Raw genomic sequence first — 14,618 nt, 5'->3', positions numbered from 1 at the left:
CCTTTCTACTTTTCCTGTCTAGGTCATCAATCATTATTTGCAGTTCATCCCCCGAGTTACTTAGCAAGGCAATGTCATCAGCGAATCGCAGATTACTGAGGTATTTTCCATCTGCTCTTATCCCTAACTACTCCCACTCCAAGTTTCTGAGTACTTCCTCTAAGCAAGCTGTGAATAGTACTGGGGAGATCTTGTCTCCTTGCCTAACACCTTTCTTTATGGGAATTTTGTTACTTTCCTTATGCAGAACTATGGTTGCTGTGCAGTCCCTGTATATATCTTCCAGCACTTTCACGTACGGCTCGTCTACCCCCAGATTTCGCAATGCCTGCATCACCGCCGAAGTTTCAACTGAGTCAAATGCTTTTTCGTAATCATTGAATGCTATGTGTAAGGGCTGGTTATATTCCGAGCATTTTTCTATCACCTGGTTGATGGTATGGATATGATCGCTAGTAGAGTACCGTTTCCGAAACCCTGCTTGATCCTTTGCTTGATTGCAGTCTAAGGTTGTCCTGATTCTATTAGCGATACCCTTAGTAAATGCCTTATACGTAACAGACAGTAAGCTATTGGTCTGTAATTTTTAAAGTCCTTAGAGTCCCCTTTCTTATGAATGAGGATAATGTTTGCATTCGTCCATGGTTCCGGTATCGTCGGTGACACCAGGCACTGCGTATACAGGGTGGCCAGTTTTTCTAGCACGATATCCCCCCCCCCCCCCCCCCCCCTGTCGTTTAACAAATCTGTAGTTATCTGATCCTCTCCAGCTGATTTCCCCCTTTTCAAAGATTCTAATGCTTTCTTGACTTCGTCCTTCGTAACTGGTGGAACGTCTGACTGTTTTTCCCTACCGCCTATCGCATTACGGTCCTCACTACTTTGGCTGCTGTAGAGATCTGTATAGAACTCCTCGGCTACTTTGACTATCTTGTCCATATTCGTGATGACGTTGCCCGCCTTGCATACATCTGGTTTTGCCTATGCCCAATTCCTTCTTTACCGCTTTAAGGCTTCCTCCGTTCTTTACAGCATGCTCAATTTTCTCCATGTTATACTTCCTTATTTCGGCCACCTTGCGCTTATTGATTAGCTTTGATATCTCTGCCAATTCTATCTGGTCTGTTAGATTGAAAGCTTTCATACTCTGGCGTTTCTTAATCAAATCTTTCGTCTCCTTGGACAGCTTACCGGTATCCTCTCTAACTATCCTACCGCCTACTTCTACCGCGCACTCAGTAATGATATCTCTGAAATTATTGTTCCTTGCCTCTAGGGTAATATCGCCATCCTCAGTTAGAGCTGAATATCTATTCTTTACCGAGATCCTGAACTCTTCTGCCCTCCCTCTCACCGCTAATTCGTTGACGGGTTTCTTTCTTACTAATCTGTTGCGTTCCTTCTTCAGATTTAGGCTAATTCGGGACCTCACCATCCTGTGGTCACTGCATCGCACTTTTCCGATTACCTCTACATCTTGTATAATGGCGGGGGTTGAACACAGTATGAAGTCAATTTCATTTTTAGTCTCCCCGTTAGGACTTTTCCATGTCCATTTCCGGTTCTTCCGTTTGCTGAAGAAGGTATCCATGATTCGTAAGTTACTGCGCTCTGCAAACTCAACTATTAACTCCCCCCTGCTATTCCTAGAACCAATGCCACAGTCACCTACTGCCTGGTCTCCTGCCTGCTTTTTCCACCTTGGCATTGAAGTCGCCCATTAGTACAGTATACTGCGTCTTTACTTTTCGCATTACTGATTCTACATCTTCGTAGAAGCTTTAAACTGCCTGGTCATCATAACTACATGTAGGTGCATAGGCCTGTACAAGCTTCAGTTTATACCGCTTATTAAGCCTAATCACGATGCCTGCCACCCTCACATTAATACTATAGAATTCATGTATATTGCCCGCTCTATACTTATTGACAAGGAAACCTCCTAGTTGTCGCCTCTCTGGCAAACCTCGATAACACAGTACATGCCCATCCTTCAGTACAGTATATGCCTCATTCGGCCTCCTAGCCTCACTAAGCACTATGACATCGCATTTCATACCCTCTAGTTCCTCTAACAGCACTGCTAAACTAGCTTCACTAGCTAGGGTTCTAGCGTTAAACGTTACCAGGGTCAGTTTGCAATGGCGGCCTGTCCAGCGGAGCCAGAAGTTCTTAGCACCCCCTGCTGCGTCACAGGTCTGACCGCCGCCGTGGTCAGTTGTTCCGCAGCCGCTGGTGACTGAGGGCCGGGGTTGTATGGAGCTTATCATAGGAGGTTGCGTCCAATTACTGCACCAGGATGGCCAACTCCTTTTCTGGTGAGGATGTGCGTTGCCGGAGAGGTGTTCACCGGCATCAGGTCGCACTCCAAACCTGTTTATGCAATACCATCAACACGCGGTTTTTTTTTTATCCGGTGGAGAATTGCGTGGCACCGGGATTTGAGCCCCGGTCCTCTTGCATGCGAGGCGGATGTTCTACCGCTACGCCACCGCTGCACCTCACCACCTTTTTAAGAGGGGACGAAAGTTGTTCAAATACGATTTTTTGAGACATCACAGCTTCGAAATCTGCATCTCATAGTTTACCTACCTATGATGAGTTGAATTTGTTGGATGAAGTATTAACTGCAATTCGAATTAATAATTGCAACTCATACCACATCTCTGGTCATTCTTCATTATTTCAAAGCAATTTTTGACTGCAAGTTTACAACAAGGATATCTCAAGTATCTAGAGCAGATATAGCAGTACGTTGTGACAAATGTTACTGCTCTATGATTATAGTATGGAATACTCGGGGCAGATTTTTCAATTTATGCTTACAAATGTCTCGTTCCACAATTTAGACGGCTCATTAAATCTGTCCTAACAACATTGAACTTCAATGTGCCGTAAAATAACTATTACCGGTTTAATCTAATAACAAAAAAGTAATCTAATAACGGAAGTATTTCCAGCAGTGCATTCCCTGCACCTTATACTGTTTAGCTAAATATTAACAACTTTCAGATAAGTGGCATTTTGCAATAAAGTCCTCTTGCAATAAAATAGATATGCACGGAAACGCCAATTGCTGATGCGTTACACGGATATACATAGTATATATCTATAGCAGAGGCGGAGAACCCATCGACGTCCAGAAAAGCGTGTAAGAAACCCGTCCGCATGCAAGGGGCGAGGAGGAGATCGAGCGGCAGAGCTCAAAGCGTTGTGGAAGCTGCAAACTACTAATGGAAGCACTTAGACATACGTATAAAGGAAGCTATGAGTAGGTGATATCACTGCATCGCCCAGCCGTCTTGTCATTGCCTCAGAGCGGCTATATCGTTATGCTCATGCTTTGCATCCTATGGTCTCGTACATTGTCCACTTCGGTCCTAGCCGACTGGTTGCCGCCCCGAATGCGCAACTGTTAAATGCTGCGGGACGACATCTGACAGATCTTCCTGGTTACGTCGTTGGCCTAATCCCTTCTTCTTATGGCAGGAATGACACTTGTGCTATATTAAAAAAAAAAAAAAAAGATTACAGGATTGCTCTAAAAACTACTCAAACGTCTAAAAAGCCAACGCGTTTCTTTCTTCCTATTTTCTGCTATCCTCGACCTTATTGGGTCGAACCCGCGACCTTACCGGACTCGAACACTGACGTCGATATTTTGTTATCATCATAATTATCACTATATTTGTCACTAACTCCCATCACTATCGCTATATGTGTCATCCCCCGCCGCTATCACTAACTATCGCACTATTACAATCGCTATCAACAACCACTATCACCATTGCTATTGATATCTCTGTTATCGTCATTATCACTATCGATTACATCACTATTACTAGCTGTTACCGATGTCATTATACCTATCATATCTGCCATTGAGCATCATTACTACAATTGCTATTTATTATTACCTATCTCTGTCATGAACTATCACTATCTAATCTTGCATTATCGGTACAGTATTCATTTCATACTATTTTATTCTCAACTAGATGTAATCAATTATTTCCAATAATTAATTTTCATACATCCGATCAGACAATTCCAGGTCGCACTTTTTGCGGAAACCGTTTTGTGGACACTTTTCATCAGCGCGATTGAAAGGGCTGAAGTGTTCGCCGCATTTTTGATCCATGCAGTGCAAGCGGCAGCCATTGAAAAGCGGACTTCTCGACAGTTCCAGAATACGGGCCCTGCTCTGTCGTTCTACTGCTGCACTAATTCAGAGCATTCATTCAAACGCGGACATGTACGGCCGCAAAGGAAAGGCATACAGCTTTCAGACAAACTCTGGAGAAAAACAGCTCTTGCTCTGGGAATCGAACTCGGTGATACAGGCTGAATAAAACAGCCACTCTATCAACTAAATTAACTAGGACGACTGGTAAGTGGTAGTGCGAAACCGAAATCATCAACTCGACCTGGGAACCGCCTCTTTCTAATATGTTACGCGGTATTCTCTACAGTGAGTTAAAATTTGAAAGAAGCAATTATTCTTCAGCACAAACTCAAGCGAAGCTACATTTTTTTTTGTATCCACATCACTGCTCTTCGCTGGATGCCATCCTCTAAGTTTGGCATATCACCCTCTATGTGAATTCCCCTGAATGCATTGTAATGCACTTTCGGTTGCCTAGGTGACCGAGAATGTTTTAAATGGAGTTTATAACTGCAAAATACGCTTTGCTTTGCGTGCCAGAACTTCATCGCAGGTGTGAAAGAAACATCACGTTTCGCGCTCCAGACTTCAAGCATAGAATCGGACGGTCTAACTTGAGATGACTTAGCGCTGACCAAATCAATAGCGGCTCCGTGCAGCCACGAGAAAACGAAGAAAAAAAAAACGAAACAGAGCGTAGCTATGCGCTCTTGCCGGTGTTTCATTGTTATCCGGTTACGTTCTTAGTAAGTGCACGTTAAAAGTCCGTTAAGAGCCCTCACTTCGGTAGTAAAGGTAGGGTGTTCAGACTGACACATAGCGTGCTTGATTACCACGGTGCTTCTAAAGCGCTTAGTTTAATATATGCACTAAATTTTTGGTTTTATGTTTTCTTCTTTACGATGATGTGTAAGACGTTATTAAAGCGGATAGCCAAGTGGTGTACGCCTACGAGCGCTGAATAACTTATAACCTAAATTATGTCTCACGCATTCTCGGCTTCAAGAGCCGAATGCTGGCTGTTGCGAAGAAAGTCAGCATAAGTCACGCGAGGTGTAAAAATCTGCGATAAAGTCGCTTAACGCTGTTAAGTTTACTATCCTGTTAAAACTATACTTCCATTGAGAGGCGGGATGGGAACCAAAAAGAGGCAGCAATTCTACTGCAGTGTATTCCTGCATCACTTGGCCTAAGCTGACTTCTGACGGCAGAGCGCAACTGAAACCGAAAAAGCATACATGGGAGGAATTTTCGATCAGAAATTTGGTATGGTATTCCATGTATAGTAATTTCCTGTAAAGAAGAAAATATCCTGACAAAGAAAAAATGCAGTCGAAATTAGGTTCCAAAACTTTTTTAAATCCCACTATTTAATGCCGTATACGCGCATGACGCGAAATATTACGAGGGACTTTAGCGACTAATGTAGTGAAAGGAGAAAGCCTGATGACATAATTAACAAAGTAATGACTAATTAATGAAAGTAGTTAATTATTTAGAGTAGCGAATAGATATGTAATTGGTAAACAATTTGATTAGTCGTTAGCTACTCCTTCGTTACATTAATCAGTCATTGATTGGCACATGACTATATAAGGCACGCACGCATTCGCGCATACTGTGGTGGTGCTTTGTGATTGGTCGATACCTCCATGACGTCATCCCGTCTCGACCAATCAGAGCCGCCGCAAAAGCGGGACACGTTTTGTCCACGACAACGATGAAGCATTAAAGGCTGTCGCCTTAAAGCCCAATTTGATTAAGATGAGTGCGTCCACCGAGACAGCTGGCATCCTGTACCCCCCTCTTGAAAGACGCGATGTGCCAGAAGGCGCTGCTGGCAAAGTTCGCGCTCGGAACATTTGCATGCATACGCTTGGCTGCCGACACAACTCGTAACGTGCAGAGAACACTGTAAAAAATATTCGTCACTTTGACGGCCTCCCTCTACTCAGTTTTGATGGAGCGCTGACGCCAACAGAATAAACTGCCGCCGAGGAGTCAAATAGCGGGAGAGAGTGAAGAGACCAGGAGTCCTAAAAAACAAACACAATGCGCGCAGATCGTTCGCCGCCATTTGGGTTACGTCACACAACCCGTGATCCGCGTTTGGCCTATCGCAATGTTTTGTTCGGCGTCGGGCGAGACTCAGCCTGCCGCTGCGTTGACTGCGTGCGAGGTCGACGTCTCCTGCGCCGTTTTCGTCGGCTTCTCGTGTTCCTTCTTCCTTTGTGTGTGTTGCGCCATTTTGTATTGCACTTTGCAAAAGGACTGCGTTGTTCGGAGTCAGCCCCGCACACGAAGCTGCAGTCTCCGACCAAGTCCGCCTGATTACGGTAAGTGTACTGCGTGTTTTTTATTTACTTGAAGACTTTGTGGAGCTTGTGGTGTAGGATACAAGCGCGTGCGCCGAGCTTATGCGAAACGTGCATCTGAAGGCAACCGGCGTGCGCTCGTATTGTGCTCCACATAACGACAGAAGGCTGTCCGCTAGCATTCGTTAAGGGAAAGTTGTAGGCGCGATATATTTGTATAGAGAACATGAATTTTTCACGGGTATTTGTGCAAAGTGTGTCCATGGTTTGGTTTGTGCGGCTTAACGTCACAAATTGAAAGGTTACGTATAAGAGGTGATTAGGAAGGAGTTGCTGTGGAGATGGGGTTGCTGAATATATGTGATAATGGCGAGGCTCACGGCCAGGGTGCTCACTGCGCATTGTGCAAGTAATTTTTAAAGCGCGCATGGACCGCACGTTGGGCATGATACAGGTGCATAAGTTAAATGGTACGTTGTTCTCGGTGATTGAAGAGCAGCAGTCAGAGAGGGCTCTCGCGTGTTCAAAAACACGAAACCCAGCAGCGGGTTGAAATATTGTGGTGTTGACCGGAGTGATGTCAAGAGGCTCATATTTTAAACGTGTGCATTCGCCTATTAAAAGCACAGGACAACGCTGGCTGTTTTTTTTTTATGTGCTGTTTTCTTTATATCAAAATGCACGGATCAGTTTTGAGTGTTTTGCTACTTTTGGTGACTGCAGACATTGAAAGGATTAACATCCGATGCCTGGCGAGCTGCCGTCTGTTTTAAGATCGTTTTATCTCTCTTTGACGCCTAGCCGCCAGGGCAGGGTATATGGCGTGCGCGGAAAATTTGGAAGATGGCGTCTTGCTGCCGCTCATAGTCGATTTGCTCAAGCGGCGGGGCCTAGCGCCCGCCTGAACACCTGCGTCCTTCGGCGCTGCTCTTGGGAGCTATCATATAACTCGTCGCTGCGGGCCACAGTGCGGCCATGGTGCCCCGGCTTGTCTTTCGTCTACCGCGTGACCACCTGCAGTCCGCAGAGAAAGGTGTTTGTTAACAATACCTTCTGTCTCTTTTTGCTTTTTGCTGGGACGATGTTCGCTGAAAGCCTCAGCCAGCTCTTCTCTGTACTTAAGTAGGCGAACGTACGCGCGAAAAAAACCGCGTGCCAAGCGTTACACGACTCCAGTCAGCATCACAGTAGAGCAGCCCGCTGCTGCGTTTTGCCCAGAGAGCCGTCTGCGTGGCAGCCCCGCCACCATGGTCGCATGCGCAGAGAAAGGTGTTTGATAACAAGATTTTGTCTTTCTTCGGCCGCAGGGGCATTATAGTATGAGTTCGCAGTGCTATTACTTTTAAATAATTTTGTTTCTAGAATTAGAAGATATTGTAAGCATTTTTTTTTATTTAGATGGGCAAAGTTGTAGCTGTAATCCTTATGGTCTGTCAGTAGTCATTTTCCAATCGAGTCTATTTTGTGTACATATATTATTATATTTTCTTGTTAATAGATAGCCTCATTTTGTAGAAGCAGTGCTCTTGCTAGAAAAACTTGTTCTAAATCAAGAAAGGCGGGTTGCACCATGCTGAGAGTTTTTGCTCATCTTACAACTGGACAGTTTATATTAATATAGAAACAATAGTCCTGTATGTTATTATTCTTGAGATTCATTTCATATTTGTCTATGTACTTATGAAAAGTATGTTGCAAATCATAATTGTTTTGTGCACCCATGATGAAGGTTTATGTGAAGTAATGTGATTTTCACATGCAGGCTCAGACATGGGGGACATCCATCGAGTTGTGCTGGCAGTAGATGAAGAAGAGTGCTTTAGCATTGCAAGCATGGAGAAAGCAATGGCACTACTACTTGGAGCGTTCTTCGTGTTCAATATCTCCTATCCACCTGGCGCCCTCTTACTATGGTGTTTTTGCAGAGGTAAATGAGTTTCAAATGATGGGAAAAAATCTTTTCATCAGGTGTTGTAATTTCTGTACTGGTTACATATTTAAGATATAAGTGTTATTATAAGGATAAAGCCCTTTAGTTGCTAGGAAATAAATAGAATTTCATCTCTAATTTTCGAGGAATTTAATCATTGCTGAGGCTTTGTATATATTGGGTTCCATAGAACAACTTGCACAATTGATATTTTTTTTATTTTGATGACTAGGAAAGGTGAATAAACACTCTACACTTGGATCAACCATGCCATCATAAAACTGTTTGATGGCAATTGCTGAATGGACTTGTAGAGCAACTGCTGGTTCATTCTTTAGTTGTGCCTGACTATCATGCGTAAAAAAATTACTTAGCAGGTATTTAGCATGGCAAGATGGCAGTCTTAAATAATTTACACTAGTAAATATCATGTATATTAGTAATGCATTTTACATCATGTGCTTAATACATTTCTGACTTGCATAAAAATTTCTGAAAATGTACTGTCGCACTTAATATGCACTACAACGCACAATATGCAGTAGGAGCTATGTTCTTGGCACACACTGACTATAGCCTTACTCACAATTTATTCATTCAGTTGAAGAAATGGATAACAGAGTTCATTTATTATTTTTACAAGTTGCATGCTCTCCCTAAATGCTCACTAATTTATTGTTGCATGGATGCCAGAATTGATTCACTCGTGATGCGTTGCAACTCGTATTGAGCATGACAGTACATTCTATTTACTTTGTTAAATAGGAAGCAACCAATTTGTTAATGAGATCTAATAGCCTCCTTTACTGAACTCTAGGTAATGTCCATGTAACTACCTGAAGGTTTTGAGTTCGCGTCCTGTGTTTTGGACTGATATTTAAGGTTTTCACGGTAATAATGTGAAAATGTTGTTTCATTGCTGTTGCTCATCGTCATATGTAGAGGCTGCTTCGATTTATTTAGCTGCATCTCGAAGTAAGTTAAGTCTTTTGCCCTAACTGCAACCTACTACTATTGAAGATTACCCTCTTTTCCTCTTGAAGCACGTATAGTAGGTAATGATTCTGTATAGTTGAGCATATTAAGAGTGTGAACATGTCTGCCATCAGGACGTCCCAAACATGTTTCTCTTCACCACTTCAGCATACTCAGCCTCAAAGAAGATTATGCACTATAAACATTCAAGGCATTCTAGACAACTATATGCCAAAATATATGAGTCACATTATATATGACATAGAAATGAATTTTGAGTATGTCAAGAATGATTTTCCTTGCCCCCTCCTTTCTAACTACTCTTGCTTCGTTAGTGTTGCAAAAATGAAATAATTGTTAAACCTAGCTTGCCATTATTTTGCAGGTATATCATGGGCACATCTTCCATATATTGTTATAAACTGAAGCAAATTCCCATAATTTTTTTTCACCTTTCCCACGATTTTTTAGTAGCATGTATCTATGCGTAATCAAACATTAAACACTATGCTGCTCAACAAAAATATTGATTTATTTATACCACGCATTACTTTTGATTAGGATAGCACATGTTACCTCAAATATCTCCATCACTGGCCTTGGTAGAACGAGAGAAAGAAGAGGGTTTAGACGGTATGATAGAGAACTGAACAAGGGTAAAGGGGGTACGCCTCAGTTCGCTGGTAGAGCGAACGTTTCCACAAGTGGACTTGTCTTCATCTAAGAACAAGGGTAAAGGGGGCAGAACGTAGTTCGCAGGTAGAGCCAACGTTTCGAAAAGTGGACTTGTCTTCATCTAAGCCCAGACGAAGGCAAGTCCACTTGTCGAAACGTTGGCTCTATACCTGCGAACTGAGGCGTACCCCCTTTACCCTTGTTCAGTGCTCCATCATACCGTGTAAACCCTCTTCTTCCTCTCGTTCTACCAAGGCCGGTGATGGAGATATTTGAGGTAACATGTGCTATCCTAATCAAAAATAATGCGTGGTATAAATAAATCAATATTTTTGTTGAGCATTATAGTGTTTAATGTTCGATTACGCATAGATACAGGCTACTAAAAAGTCGTGGGAAAGGTGAAAAAAAATTATGGGAATTTGCCTCAGTTTATAAGAATATATGGAAGATGTGCCCATGATATAACTGCAAGATAATGTCAAGCTAGGTTTAACAATTATTTCATTTTTGCGACACTAACGAAGCAAAGTAATTAGAAAAGAGGAGGCAGGGAAAATATTTCTTGACATACTCAAAATTCATTCATGTCATATTTCCATGTCATGCCAGACGAAGACAAGTCTACTTATCGAAACATTGGCTCGACTTGCGAACTGAGGCGTGCCCTCTTTATCCTCGTTCAGTGACACTTCATACCATCACTGGCCTTGCCATTTTTAGACAAATTATTGAGTATATGCTGGAACTACTCCATGCATATCTTTACTTTCTTGTTTCTCCCACCCCTCTGCTTTTTAATGAACCATTGTTAGCAGCGTCGCTCACCAAATCAATCTAATTTATTTTACTATTCATATTTTACAGGTACTTTGGAAAAATAAACCTTTTCAAGGGCCGAGGAAAAGGGCCAGCCAGCGGTATTTCACCGAGGTCGTTGAGCCTGCTACGGGTGTTTTTACACTGGTGAGTTGACCTTTGAATTGATCACTGTCACTGTTATGTGGCTTGTGCTACTGTGATAGCTTATAGCAGTGTCTAGAGTTAATGCACATCTACACAATGCATTAGGATTTCCTTCACTCTTCTTAGTTCAAGGAACCTCATTCCTACATGAAAGGTTTTTAAAGAAAGTTGTTCAGTGTGACTTGATTGATGCACCATTAGACATGAAAGGCTAAGTTGCAAATTGCGTAGTACATTAAGATAGAATTCATTTGTATTTTAAATTCGTCTGAGAATAAGGCGAGGAAATATTCGGCGGCAGCTGGTAGTTGCTGTGGTAGTTAAAGTAAATGGCAAAAAACCCTTTACTGTGATTATTTCTTGCAGCTCCAAAAATTTGAATATCTGTAGTTGCTGAGATTTGAAGCAGGCAATGTGCAAAACGACTAACTATGTAGCAGTCAAAGGCGAAATTTCTGACCTGTGAGTTTTCCGACTCTCGATTATTTCGACATTTTCAGGGAACCACAGCAGTAGTCATAAAACCAATGTTATAAGTTTTTCAAACCTTTTATATTCGCCGCAGTGCTGCTGCAAAGAGCTGAACCACTATATAATATGCAGAGTGGAAAGTCAATAATTCAGAATTCAAGGGGGCCGAAAATGTGATCAGACAGAAAATTTAATCCAGAAAGGAGCCTAATAAAAGCAAGTCTATTATCATCAGTGGGGTCATTCAGTACATACGAATGGCTGCAAGCTCTTACTGTTCTGAGATATCGTCCACTGCCAAAGCTTACACTGCTCAAAGTTCGCAGAGCTCACATGTGCTTGCTTTCTTCGCAAATACAACAATCTTGATTAATTCATCATTAAGAGATTAGGTAAATGCTTAGAATTTTTGAATAACCCTATGAAACTGACAAGAACTGCCAAGAACATACAGCATCACAGTACTTTTGCCTAATGAACGCTCTGAATATTATTCAAAACCATGCGCCAAGGACCATTTTGTTCCATTTAATCTAGTGTTCTGCTTTTGCACACATTCTTGGAAATGTTCAAGAAATGATTCAAAATTGTGAGTGCCTTCGCACACATTTCTGCAGTGCAACGCAGTAGCAGTGGTGGCTTTTCACAGCCATAACTGCCATGTTTTGAAAGTGGTTAGCCACATGAACTACAAGACTATGCAGGGAAGTGTCCCACAAAATGTGGTCGTTCAGTGAGCGCAAAGAAAAAATATGTAGCGCAAAAAGACATGGACACAAGTAGGAGAGACATGCAGTGCAACAAATGTTTATTTTAGTAAAGAAATGTTTTTATACCTTCATATCACAGTGGACCATAAGGCATGCACTAGCAAAACGTATCTGACAGATACACAAGTTCCCTTGACAACAGTGCGACCGAAGGGTTGCTTGCATAATTTTCTTTCGAAAGGGACGATCCACTGGGCTTCAATTATTTCACGTGCTAATTACCTGTTTTTATGCACTTTTAAAATCACACGTTTTCTGACATGGGGAATGCATTCACACACATGGAATTGGGTCGATAAACCTTTCCCGCACATGCTCTTAATGCCCAGCCCATGGTCCCAAAGCTTATCACTCAAGCATCTGCCCACTTGTGCTACATATTGTTTGCCACAGCCCATAGGAGAGATAAATTGGATAGACAACATTTTCAGTGCAATAAATGGATTTTTCTTCAAGCCTCATTGTGCAGCTAAGTGCCTTATTGAGTTTTGAAAACGTTTTCGTGCACAGATGACTCAACTTATAAGGAGCCGAAAAATAGAACTCTGCCACTGTGTTGCTGGGCTAAAAAGAAAATAGCGCAGTGATCTAGCAGCAGAGCGGGTTTTTCGGCTCCTAACAAGTTGAGTCGTCTGTGCACAAAAACTTTTTCAGAGCTCAATAAGCCGGTTGGCTGCTGCACAAGCAAGCTTGGGGAAAATTTTGTTTATTGCTCCGAGAATGTTCCCTACCAAATTCCTCTCCCATGTGGCAAACAATATGTAGGAGAAATGGGCAGATGCCTGAATGATAAGCATCGAGACCATGGGCTGGATGTAGAAGAGCATGTGCGGGAAAAGTTTGTCGACTCACTGCCATGTGTGTGAATGCATTTACCATCTCAGAAAGCCTGTGGTTTTAAAAGTGCATAAAAACAGGTTAACACGTAAATTAATTGAAGCCCAGTGATTGTCCCTTTTCAAATAAAATTATGCAAGCAGCCCTTTGGTCGCACTTTGTCAAGGGAACTTGTGTATCTGTCAGAAATACTTTGCTAGTGCATGCCTGATGGCCCACTGTAATATGAAGGTATAAAAACCTTTCTTTACTAAAATAAACATTTGTTGGAAGTTCGCACTGTGTGTCTTGACCGTGTGTCCATGTCTTTTTCTGCTATGCTTCTTTCCTTTTATACCACGAACCAACAAGCCCAAGCATCTACCCTTGAGTGAACTCACAGTGGCAGGTTTATTTTGAGTCTAAACTTCGTCTAAGCCCATGTTTGCCCTAGGCTTGCAGAACCACTACAGCCATTGTCATCGATTACTGCTTGTCGTCTATGTAAACAATGTGCTGAGACAGTCAAGCATCAGAACGGAAACAAAATTGCGAATCTCTTGCTCCACCATGTTGGCAATTGGAAGTTTATGTAAAGTCATGTTTTTGTACTAAATTTGATTTTCCTAACCTTCCTGCAGCCCTAGTGAATCTGAAAAGTTTGTTGTCGGTCTTGTGGCGGTTGCAAATGTGCCTTGCGGGAGGGACAATTTGTTTCTCGGAGCTGGCCAGTTGAGTGAGATGGTACTGATGCATTCAACTAAGACTGTGCCTAAATTGCAGCATATGAAGTGCCCCATAAGTGAAAGTTTGACCTTGAGGAATTTCAAGCGTTTGTGTTCTTTAACTGAAAGAATCAGGCAAAGGAAGAAAATTGACCAATATAGTTGCCTTCACATGGGAAACATAAAAGTAATTGCATGAATATAATCTCAATGGCTTAGAGATGAAATGGTAATGAAGTAAGATAATGAAGCCATTCCTTCCGACAGTGTAAAATGTTTACCTGAACTACGGTACTATAAAGAATTTGACTGTCATCTCAACTTTTGTTTTTCATCTCTGTTCAAATTGTTTATTTTCTAAGGCTTTGGGAAATAACAGCTGGGATAAGTGGACTTGGAAACTGGAATGTCGGGCTAGCTTGACAAAATCACAATCTCTTGCAGAATCAGGGAAGAGGCTGGACAAAATGACTCAAAGTTCATAAATACGAATTGGACAGATTTCTGTTGTCTCATTTTATAGAAATTACTGGAATGCAATGATGGTAACAGAAGTTGCCCACGTGTTGAATGTTTGTATTTTTTATATCCGAAGTTAGTTTCAGCATATGTTGGATGCTTTTCTTATGGCCCCATATTGTTTTATTTAAATACCCTTAATATGATCGTGTATCTAATATGAGTATACGTCATATTCTGTTTTCTAGATACACCATGCATGATTTTGGGAAGAATCTGCGAGCAGCAAGCTGCAAGTTCAAAGTGTATTTTTACATTACATTTTAGCACATTTATAACAATAAAGGTTGT

At 41.9% G+C, this 14,618-nt stretch overlaps 1 long non-coding RNA gene across 1 annotated transcript; it reads left to right on the top strand.

The window, feature by feature from the left end:
- Positions 1–6,443: 6,443 nt before the first annotated feature.
- On the top strand, positions 6,444–14,618 carry LOC146189287 (uncharacterized). The gene is made up of 4 exons (XR_014707285.1): positions 6,444–6,501; positions 8,243–8,407; positions 10,928–11,026; positions 14,516–14,618. It is a non-coding gene; the product is annotated as an uncharacterized LOC146189287 (long non-coding RNA).

This window comes from Amblyomma maculatum, chromosome 5 (assembly GCF_055883805.1).
Source record: "Amblyomma maculatum isolate TAMU_Amacu chromosome 5, ASM5588380v1, whole genome shotgun sequence".
NCBI classification, from domain to species: domain Eukaryota; kingdom Metazoa; phylum Arthropoda; class Arachnida; order Ixodida; family Ixodidae; genus Amblyomma; species Amblyomma maculatum.
Note: the sequence above shows the minus strand (reverse complement) of the source record. Positions and strands in the feature narration are given on the sequence as shown.